At 38.3% G+C, this 10,438-nt stretch overlaps 1 protein-coding gene and 1 long non-coding RNA gene across 6 annotated transcripts in view; one reads left to right on the forward strand and one right to left on the reverse strand.

Annotated features, from left to right (window-relative positions):
* The first annotated feature begins 785 nt into the window (after positions 1–785).
* The window catches only part of fam13b (family with sequence similarity 13 member B), a 70,010-nt gene continuing 60,357 nt past the window's right edge, over positions 786–10,438 (forward strand). For 3 of the 5 annotated variants that reach the window (XM_032528146.1, XM_032528151.1, XM_032528150.1), the window contains exon 1: positions 788–1,052. The gene's annotated coding sequence lies outside the window, so the exon portion shown is untranslated. Of the gene's footprint in view, positions 1,053–10,438 lie in introns of all 5 variants that reach the window. The other 2 variants (XM_032528147.1, XM_032528149.1) reach the window with 2 other exon arrangements.
* LOC116696901 (uncharacterized) overlaps positions 2,825–10,438 on the reverse strand; it is a 13,506-nt gene continuing 5,892 nt past the window's right edge. The window contains exon 3 of the long non-coding RNA XR_004333855.1: positions 2,825–2,884. This is a non-coding gene — a long non-coding RNA (uncharacterized LOC116696901). The remainder of the gene's footprint in view (positions 2,885–10,438) is intronic.

The following is a 10,438-nucleotide window of genomic DNA, read 5'->3' on the forward strand; positions in this document are numbered from 1 at the left end:
GACAGCCTTTGTTGTGTTTGATTGCTAACGTTTAGTCAGCAGTGAACGAACTTCGTTGAGTAGGTCCATTTTTACTGTATTAACATTACAGAAGTCTCTCGTTAGAATCTTGTATGCTACTTGTCGCAAAGTGACGCATGCGCAACTCACATCTTCACTCGTCGCAAAGTAACGCATACGCGACTCAAATATGCACTAGATTTTCTTTAACTGTCTATGGATTTGCATCGGGGAGTGACAGTATTTTTAACCGTTTCACGCTAGTGAATTTGCGTTTTCCCAGGATGGCGAAGGCATGTCCCGGCCTTCGTTGGCTGGATTGGTTAGGTTTAGACATGATGAGTGGGATTGGTTAGGGTTTGTGTAATAATACCAGATTAAGCCAATCAAAGGCAGAGTACGGCAGAGTAGGGTTGGGCTTGCCTTCGCTATCCAATGAAACCATGGGTGTATTAACCGTATGTAGGGTCCAAGAACACCCAGGGGTCCTTGAGGAAATTCCAGGGTCTCCCCAGCACCCTGGAAGGTCACTTTAATTCTGGAACAAGTAACACAATGACATAATGTGTACATGACTATTTTGGTGTTGAGTTTCATACACTTTATGTGATAAAATATCTAAAAGCAAAAATCCTGCCAGATGGGGGCTCATTGGAATAAATATTTTAAAATGGGAATCAGTGGTCTAATTTGTGTCAGTTCAGGGTTCCTTGACAATTAAAACATTTGAAAACACAAATGTAAGAAACGCAAATTTGCCTCCCACTGTGTTCACAGTGAGTGAGGCGGGGTCAGTGTTTGGCAGGTTCGTCCCCTGAGGGTGTGTATGCGAGAGAGACTCGCTAAGCAACGACCTAAAAAACGGGCATCCGAGCCACTCCAAGCAAAAACAGGAACCACATTTTTTTCGAGTATCTTTACAATGTCTCCAACGGTAATTCTACAGCGTTTGCTTTGATTTCATCGAAGTTGCTGTCTCTCCAGACGTCGGCTACAGAAACGAAACAAGAAATTAATGCATCTTGCTCCGCGTTCCTGTTTGTTTTGACCTGGTAAGGTACCCCTGCGCGACTGATTAGCTCGCTTTGCTAATAGCGCTTCTTCTGGTTCACTCAGCATCTTAGTAGCTAAATGCTAACCAGCTTAAGCTAACTGTGTCTGACGCTTTCTGTCATCTGTTTAATTAAGTGTAACTTGCATGAGGTTTTTGAATGTATTTGCAGCAGTTGTATCTTTATTTGGAGGCTAACATGTAAGTCCATAGGGGGTGTTTAACCGTGTGTTGCTTTATTTGTTTTTTGAGAGCTAACGGCTAGCGACGGAGGCAGTTCCATCACATCTGTGGCTCGTTCGCAGGCACAGCGAGCTAACTCGGAGACAGAAAAGGAAAAACTGACATCAATAATTAAATATTTGAAGGGTTTTGGATTCACTAGCAAAACCGAATGACTGCTCTTGTTTTCAGTTTCGCAGACACGTTGTAATGTTATACAGTAGATTTGTGTCTTTGCTTCTGCATCAAGAATGTGAGATGCAACGGGCAATTCAGTCACCCAGGGTTTGACGGTTATTGTACACTACCGTGTACAGAAAGGTTACATGCTGTTGTTTCGGGTGTCTGGAGTTCTTGTTCTTTTAAACTGCGGTCGGTAGTTTCGTTTTCTGTTCAGACTGCTGACAGAAAGCTTCACAATTTACACAGATGCTCCAGCAGCTCGGTTATAGTAAGCAGTCTGTGCAGGAATGTTCTAGTGTTTTCTGGCACAGTGTTGGCCATTAATCTTTTTGTGTCTGTGCTGTTTCCCGGTGAATAGGTTTGTATTTGTAATAATTTATTCAGAAACGTTGTTTTAAGGAAGCGACGGGCTGACTTTCATTTCTGGGCTTTCTGAAACCCAATGCACATTGCATAATCGTATCCGGCCATTACCCTGAATTAGGACGGATTTTCCGTATAGTGTGCTATATTAGGCATACGTTTGTAGTACAAAAGGGTGTAGGGTACTGGGTGCATACTTGCAGTATTGTGCAACAATTGAATTGAATATACATTTACATATATTACAGTGGCCCAGGTTCCATCTTTTTTTATTTGTGAGGCTTTTTCTGCTTTTCTTTGTCCTATTTGATAGTTCTTTGGACTGTTAGTTGGACAAAACAAGCTATAAGGAGACCTCCTATATAGAGTCAAACAAAACTATTAGTCCTTTAATGTTGACTAAATTTGATTATCAAAATAATTGTTAGTAACAGTCCTACAATATGCCATTAACAACAAACCTAATGTTGATTATTGCAGTTTTATATAAATAATAACTTAATTTAAATTGCATATAAACTGTGCCTATACCAGTGCCTGAACCAAAATACATTTTTAATCTAAAATATAAAAACAGAGCACAAAACGACAGTTGGCAACATTAAAGAACGGCTTGTTTATTGCTAAAGCCAAATGGTCTAAATGAAAGGATTGATTAATAATGTAATAATAATAATTTATAACAATGACTTATTTCACCAGTAAATTGCTGGTAAACAAAAAAAAACAAGCACCAGATGGGAAAAGGGTATTTTACAATATCTTAAAATGCACTACAAGGCTGGCGAGTTTCAAGTAAACACACCGTCTGTGTGCTGTTTTTCCGACAAAGGCAGCTGCCTGCAGACTTTTACGTCCCGGTGTTTTAAATCCTCTACAGGGAAATACAGTCACACTCTAAACTGCTTAACGTAGGCTATCAGCATTTTAACCATTGTGTTTAATTTCTACTTGCTGACGTAGCATCCTGTGCAGTGACGCTTCTTATTCGGTCTCAGTACTGTTGTTTACGTCGGAACCGGTGCCCTATCGGCACCACGTTTTGGTACCCAACCCTATTTCTGACTTTACTATCTCAGCTATAACCCAAACAACTTGACTTTAACCTGCAGCTTATTTGTGGAATACGCATGATCTATGGTCTTATCTGAAGGGCTAATGCTAAACATGTACTGTAGCTCAGTAAAGTTTAACCTGTTGGCAAAACACAGCTAGGTTATTGTGTAAGATACAGCTGATATGTCTATAGACAGGCTGGAGTAAAGGTCAACTCTGCAGTGATGCTGATTTTGGAAAAATGTTAGTAAAATTGTTGTTGAGTCAGCTGCTGTAGATACACCTTGGAAACATAAGCAGTCTAATACATTGGTCCAGCAATAACGTCTTCACAAAGGTTATAGTCATTTCTTTTTTAATTGTAACTGTTTTAGAAAAGTGTTGATTCAACTTTATTGTCATTTGGTCAGTTTGTGGTGCTGTTGAGTTGTTATTTTGAGATGCATTTTAAAAATTTGGTCCACCCTATATTAATTAGTTATGAGAAACACCTGCTTAGGTTATTTCTGTACCATTTAACAGCACCACAAACATAACATTGATAAACGATTCATCACAGGGCTGTGGTAGGTTTTTTGGTGGCCTAAATGTAAATCTTTTTCGCCCTTCAGGCCTTTTACACTGCATCTACAAGAAGCTGTTCACCAAGCCCTGTACCAAGCTTACAGCAGGGCTATTCAACTTTGCTGTTCTGGGGTACACATTTTCAGAAGGCTGATCTGAGTGAAGTTTAGAAAGAATGAAGAATGCCGACATCCGATGACATCATTCACATGCATATTAAGTAGCCATGTGGAGGAGTTTTGTCTCCGCCGGTAGCTAAGTTTACCGATAGCTTTCGTTTTAGCTTGTTTTCTTAAAAGAATCGCTATGTGCAGAGTAGCATGCTGTAGTTGTGTAAAACGCTGGACAAGAGACGTTAATGTTCCCTTGTGTAACTTGTCCACTCTGTGACTTGTCCACTCTGTGACACGCTGTCCAGAGTTTTTTTTGGGGGGGGGGTCCAAGTTAAAGGTTAAAGTGATCTTAAACCTTCCGCTGTTTTCCCTGCCTGTCTCGTCTCTTAGCCCTGCACTATTTTTACTCTCTAACTTCATTTTGTAATCTGCGCCGTAAGTCGTCACGGCGTGTGTTTGCAGCAGCGTCAGCCCGTTGTGCGACAGTAATAATCAACCATGCGGAATCATAGCGGTATGCTACCTTAGTTACATTGTTTAAACGAAGCTTCGAGGCAAACATTTTTGCATCGAGGATTTTTCGAGTTATTCAAGGAATCGTTTCAGTAAATGGATTAATCTGACAGTTAATTGGGGGCGTTCTGATAGCTGAATGCACAACATGTATCGTCCCCAATCTTAAAAAATATAAAAAATCCCTAAATATTTTCAAGACCAAATTGACATATTCAAGTTGTTTGTTTTGTCTGACAAAGTAATCAAACCCCAAATATATTTAGTTTACTGTCATATAACAGAGAAGCAGCAAATCCTCCCTTTTAAGAAGTTGTAAACTGGCGAAATATTTGGCATTTTTGCTTTGAAGAATTACTGAAAAGATTAACTGATTATTAAAATAGATTGACTTGTTGACCGCCAAATCCTTTGAGTTTCTAGGTTAATCAAACACCTAGCTAAAGCTTAGTCAGTATATTATTCTTTTTTTGACTAACTTGACTTCCCAGTCTAATACAAATTGCAACTCCCTAGATACAGATTCACTGTCCAGTCTGGGTCCCTAAACCTAGTTTGAAAACAGAGCTAAAATATTATGTTTAAGCCGCACATTTGAAAACGATTGGATTGTAAATGTGGAGTTAACTCAGTAAAGATACTAATAAAATGCAGCCTCAGTGAGACACTTGAGGCATTGCCATGATTAGCATTCATTCTCAGTAGGTGTACCTTAGCCAAACCTGTAGCCTTGTATGTGAAGGATGTCACGTATGCACATAGCAAAGGTGTCAAAACTCTCCAACCTCCTGCTGTGTGAGATAAGACTGTGTATGTAAGATGACCCATAGTTTTTATATGGAAGGAAATCACACGCACACACAGCAGTCTCAGCAGTGTCATAACCATGCAGCTGCCTGCAGTGTGGGATTGTTGTTGCCAGGTCAGTGAGTGGTTGTTTTAGACTCTGTGGACGGGGGCCAAGCCAAACCAAACGTGGTCCAAATCTCTCTAAAGCTGGACCCACATTGCCAGAATTTCACCAGATTCAATCCATCTGCATTGTGTCACACCTGTATGAAAATGTTTAATAACCTTGCTTTTTATTGGTTGAAATATAATTAGCATTTACGAATAAGCATCTAATTATTGTTCTTTTGCAGCGTAAAATACAGTGGACAAAATAATAAGATGACAGTCATTTTAAGGAGTTATCAAAGCAGTGCAATTGTATAGATATACAATGATGCAGGCAACAAAAGAAAACATCTTATCTAAAAAGTAACCTTGGAGCATTATCTTCTGGTGTACATTAAGCAAAAATAAGCTGAAAGTGGTGTCCCCGCAGTGTGGCACTGACCTGGCCCAAAGATTGTGTAAATGGAGATAGTCTGTCAGGCAGCTGAAATAACAAAGGCTTCTACAGGGGAAAAAAATCTTGTATTTTTGTTGTCATCTTTCTCAATGAATATCAGGTCCACAAGAGCATTTTATTTTCAGATCCTGGACTATGCATGTTCATTAGAAACTATAAAGACATAGGAAGACTAAAAGGTCTTTAATCGATGGAGAAATGTAGAAAATAATTAATGTGACTTGCTAACACTAATACATTTTTCCTCATAAATCACATCTTTACCTTGCATTTGATTGAAAGCACAACATATTGCAAAAGAGAATTTGATGAGTGGATAGCCTAAGACCTTTTTATCTGAAACCAGTAGAACATTTTAACTTCAGAGTCAAGACTGAAATTCTCTTGTGCCAAAAAAAGCGATGCATTTCAGAAAACAGAAATCTTACCTTGTTTTGATTAATACAAAACATTGTTTGGCAGCCAGTAAATATTTGTCTTTTGGGCAATATTGGTTTCACAAGTTTTGGCATCAATTTAAGGAATTCCCTCGATTTGTCATTTCACTGGATTACCCAAAATTAACTTGCCATCTAGGCCTACATGAATAATCGTTATGAAATCGTGATCTCGATTTACCCTGTACACAATTTAATTTTAAAATAATTTCGATATTTTTTTAAAAATGACTGATTCTTATTTAATTTTACGAACCGACTGCATCACAGAACCTACTACTTCTGTGAGTTTTAAACATAGACTGTTTTAAAGCGCTCCCAAGCGCTGCAATGCTCTCCCTTCTCTTCATTAAAGCCTCTATGTTTACAAGCTTGTGTTGATGTGCTATAGGTGCCAAAAAATATATGTTTGGTACTGCTAATTTGTTTGGTTCTGTCATGGTTCATGTGTGCAGTAAACATTACACTTCGTGGCAGATAATTGTGATATCAATTCTAAGCTAAAAATCATGATTCATATTGTTCCCCGACTTGTGCAGGCCTATTGCAATCAGTTTATTTTATCCATAAATTGTTTTTCATTAAACATATTTTTCTCTTTGCCTAAAGGATGTCACTAGGTAATGGCAGGGGATTTGGTGAGGCAAGCTATTCATTTTGCAGAATCAGACAGAAACGATAATCTGGCTGGGTTAAAGTAATCTGGGGGTAAGAACAAGTTCTCAGTAGGTTTAATGGCAGTGCTCTGTAACTGTACAGCATCTCCTGAATGTGTTAAGCTACAACAGAGATTGTGTAGTGATGAAAGTCACATGACTAGAAATACAGGACAACCCACCTTCATAAGCTATATCTGTAACCTTAGGTGCCATTTTCTACCCTGGTTGGTGGACTTTTGCGTTAGATTAAGTCTGTGGTTTTCCGTTTAAAATGTATTTTTAGGACTAAAGTGTGATAGGAAATTCCCAAGTACACTCTCTGTTCACACATTGGTCTTTATATATTAAATGACAAATGCCCACTCACAAGGTACCAGAACTAAAAGTGATACCTCTAGGTTGTTTTTGGCTAACCAACCGAGTTTAATTAATCAACTTTTTAGTGTAAAATATCTTTAAATGTTTTTGTTTTTTTAATAAATTGAGCAATAGAAATAAAGATAACGGTGCTATATAAAAAAAGAAAAAATACACCCTGTTTGAGAACATGTGACCATCAAATGTTTTGTGTTTATAGCAATACTCCCACTGAGAGGTGGGCCAAAGCCACACGTAAAGAATATTTAGTTTATTCAACAACACCAAAAAGTCTCTTGTTGATTCAGCTTCAGTTGGATTTTTAAAGATATTCATTACAGAATAGAAGACACATTTGGGTCAATCAGTCTACCAGCCAGACCAATATCACTGTCTAGATACTGAGTGATCCATGCTCACCTTGTTAGGTAGACTGATGCTGTTTAAATACATGAGCTAATTGATTAATTCAACCTTGACTTCAGAGTAAATGAGCTTTGTTGGCTTGGACTTGGCAGTATAGTGCTGCTTGGCCTAGCTTGAAGAATAAAGTAATAATGTCTGTTTCCTGGCAGCAGACCCAGTGACCAAAACTAGCCAGCACTGCTCTAGAGTCACATTAGACCCGGGGCTGCTCCCTAAAAGCCAAAAATGTAAATCAACAGTTAATAAGACACCCATAGTTGACTGACTTTAATTTTGTCGGTCAAATCACTGCACTTTTAGCTGTGTCACTGTACACCTAGCAGTCTAAGAGTAACAGCATGACCAAGTCTTGTCTCAAAATAACCCAACCTTGAAACTAGCTAATAGAATAGTAATAGCACCAGAAGCACATGACAAAATAATTTATAGAAGACGCCCCTAGTCCATGCTATTATTTCTGGAGGATTGGTTGGTTAGAAGAGCCGACTCTGAAAATCCCTATTGGTCAACAGCACTGGCGAGACAGAGTTGTTGCTTACCTAATAAAGTAATAATAATAATAATACATTTTATTTAAAGACGCCTTTCATGGCACTCAAGGACGCCGCACAGGGAATTCATAAATTAAGAACAGCAAAACAAATACTAACAACAGCAAAACAAATACTATACAACACGCAAACAAATACATACAACAGCAAAACAAATACTTACAACAGCCAAAACAATACTATACAACAGCAAACAAAATACTATACAGCAAAAACAAAAACCAAACTATACAACAGCAAAACAAATACTATACAACAGCAAAACAAATACTATAACAACAGCAAAACAACTACTATACAACAGCAAACAAATACTATACAGCAAAACAAAAACAAAACTATACAACAGCAAAACAAATACTATACAACAAAGTAGTGCCTTTCTTGGAGCTATGCACAATTAGTCATCTCTAGCTTTTGGATAGAACTGAATTTTGATACTAGGGCATTTGACTGATCTAGAGTAAGAGTACATGTTACAGCTCACATATGTAATAAGGATATACTAGTTTTATCGGCAGCAATCTTTAAATATTTGTTTTCTCAAAATAGTAATTAATGTTACTGATGCTGTTGAAATGGCCTTTTAGCAGAAAATTAGGAATACAAACATAAGCTTTTTGGCTGAATAAGACTGGCACTGCCCATTTGTACATTTTCTTTGAGGTTATTGTCATTAAAGGTGGACTTTGCTCATGTAGTTTGTTCCTTTAGTGAAGAAAAGTCCGGAATACAGGTTCCTGACCATGCAAAGCTTTATAAGTCAGAACAAGAACTTTAAATTGGATCCTGAACTTGATTGAGAGCCAATGTAATGAGTATAGCATTGGAGTGATGTGCAACATCCTGCTGGACATGGTCAACAGCCTTTGTCACATTTTACTTGGAGCCACTTTATCCAAAACTGATGAGCAATATGTGTTGAAGGAGTGGACCAGACAATATCAGCATGAGAAGACAGCACTGTACTTTGGTCAAAAGCCGCAGAAAACCTCTCAGCTGAGAAGCAATTTTAAAATTTGAGAACAGCTTGCATGTTTACTGGGCAGTAAATCTAAATTAAAAAGAGTTCAACAGAACGTAGTCATGGTCAGTCATATGCAGCTCCTCAGAGCAAACAGATTCAAGATTAAGACAAGTCCAAAGATTAAGACAAGTCCAAATGAAATCTTTCTTTGAAACATTTAAGTCCAAAGTATGACCTCTGACACGTGTGGGACCAGACACATGTTGGATAAAATTAAAAGACTCAGGGACATTAAGAAAATCAGCAGCAAAAGTGCAAGACATGTCATCGATGTGCATATTAAAATTCCCAACCATAACCACTTTATCCAACCTAATAATAGATGATAAAAAAATCACTGAATTTAGACAAAAAATATCTATTTGAACCAGGGACCAGTACAGTCTTATTTTATTGTCCTAAAACTTAAGGCCTGCAATCTTAGTCATACAAATCAGGTACATTTTTCTCAAATGAGCATTAAAAAAACTTGTTTAACATAAAACCATAACCTGTCACTTCCTGTATGCTACATGAGACAATCCTTCGATCTGTACTGTCAGTCTGCATTCAGTCTGTACTGCATGGTCGCTGTTTGCATGCTCTTCTGTCTGCTCATTTGTCAGCTACTCTCACAGCTGCTGTTTTGATCTGTTGTTTACACAGTCACAAAGGGAAATGACAAGACTAGTACTATTCTGTGTAAGCTATTTGTTCTGTGTTAATTGAGTCTCATTCAATATAATAGCGCAAAGATAGTTTATTCAACGATATTTAACAGGCTCGGGATTTCCTCATTCATACGCTGTTCTCTCATTCCTCATGGCACCGTCACTGCTTTCCTAGAGCTGTCAGCCATGTACAGAATATAAGGTAGAGAGGGATCTCTTATTTAATGCAGCAAAGACAGAAGCATACTGGCTGGTATTTTCGTAAGCAGTGGTCTGGAAATTTCCATCGGTGTGAGACAGTCAAGAGAGATGTGATATAGATCAATACTAAATCAATAAGGCTCAATGTCATTGTATCAGAAGAGGCGGTGCCCAGTGACACTGGCAAGCTCTGCTAAGGCTGTAAGTTGTACTCCCACTGTTGCCAGCATAGAGCTGCACTTGTTTCCACTGTAGGCGTTCAAGCCTTTTGCAGTATCACAACCCCTTAAGCCATCAAAGAATGGATCTTATTTTACTCTTTCGCATTTCAGCCCTTCTATGAAACGTAGTGGAGAGTGACATGAAACTATGATAACCTGGAGTGTAGTGAACCAGGCTAGTAGATCACCAGTTCAGAGAATCTACCTCCTCCTCCAGCAAATGCTATCAAGCAGGTCACTTAACCCTGGCAGTGGCAATTAACCGCTATCTACAGAAGGTTGTGGTTGCACTGTAACTATACAGTATACAGCGTAATATGAAGAGATATTTCTTAAAAAAGCATAGGCATCTTTTTAATTAAAACAGTTTTGGTTAAAAAATAGAATGTCATTTATGCATCAATGAGATTGAAATATAAATGTATTGTTTGGTCTATAGCAGGGGTTCCCAAAACTTTCAGCCCACGACCCCCAAAGTAACGGTGCAAGT

This window comes from Etheostoma spectabile, chromosome 10, assembly GCF_008692095.1.
Source record: "Etheostoma spectabile isolate EspeVRDwgs_2016 chromosome 10, UIUC_Espe_1.0, whole genome shotgun sequence".
NCBI lineage: Eukaryota > Metazoa > Chordata > Actinopteri > Perciformes > Percidae > Etheostoma > Etheostoma spectabile.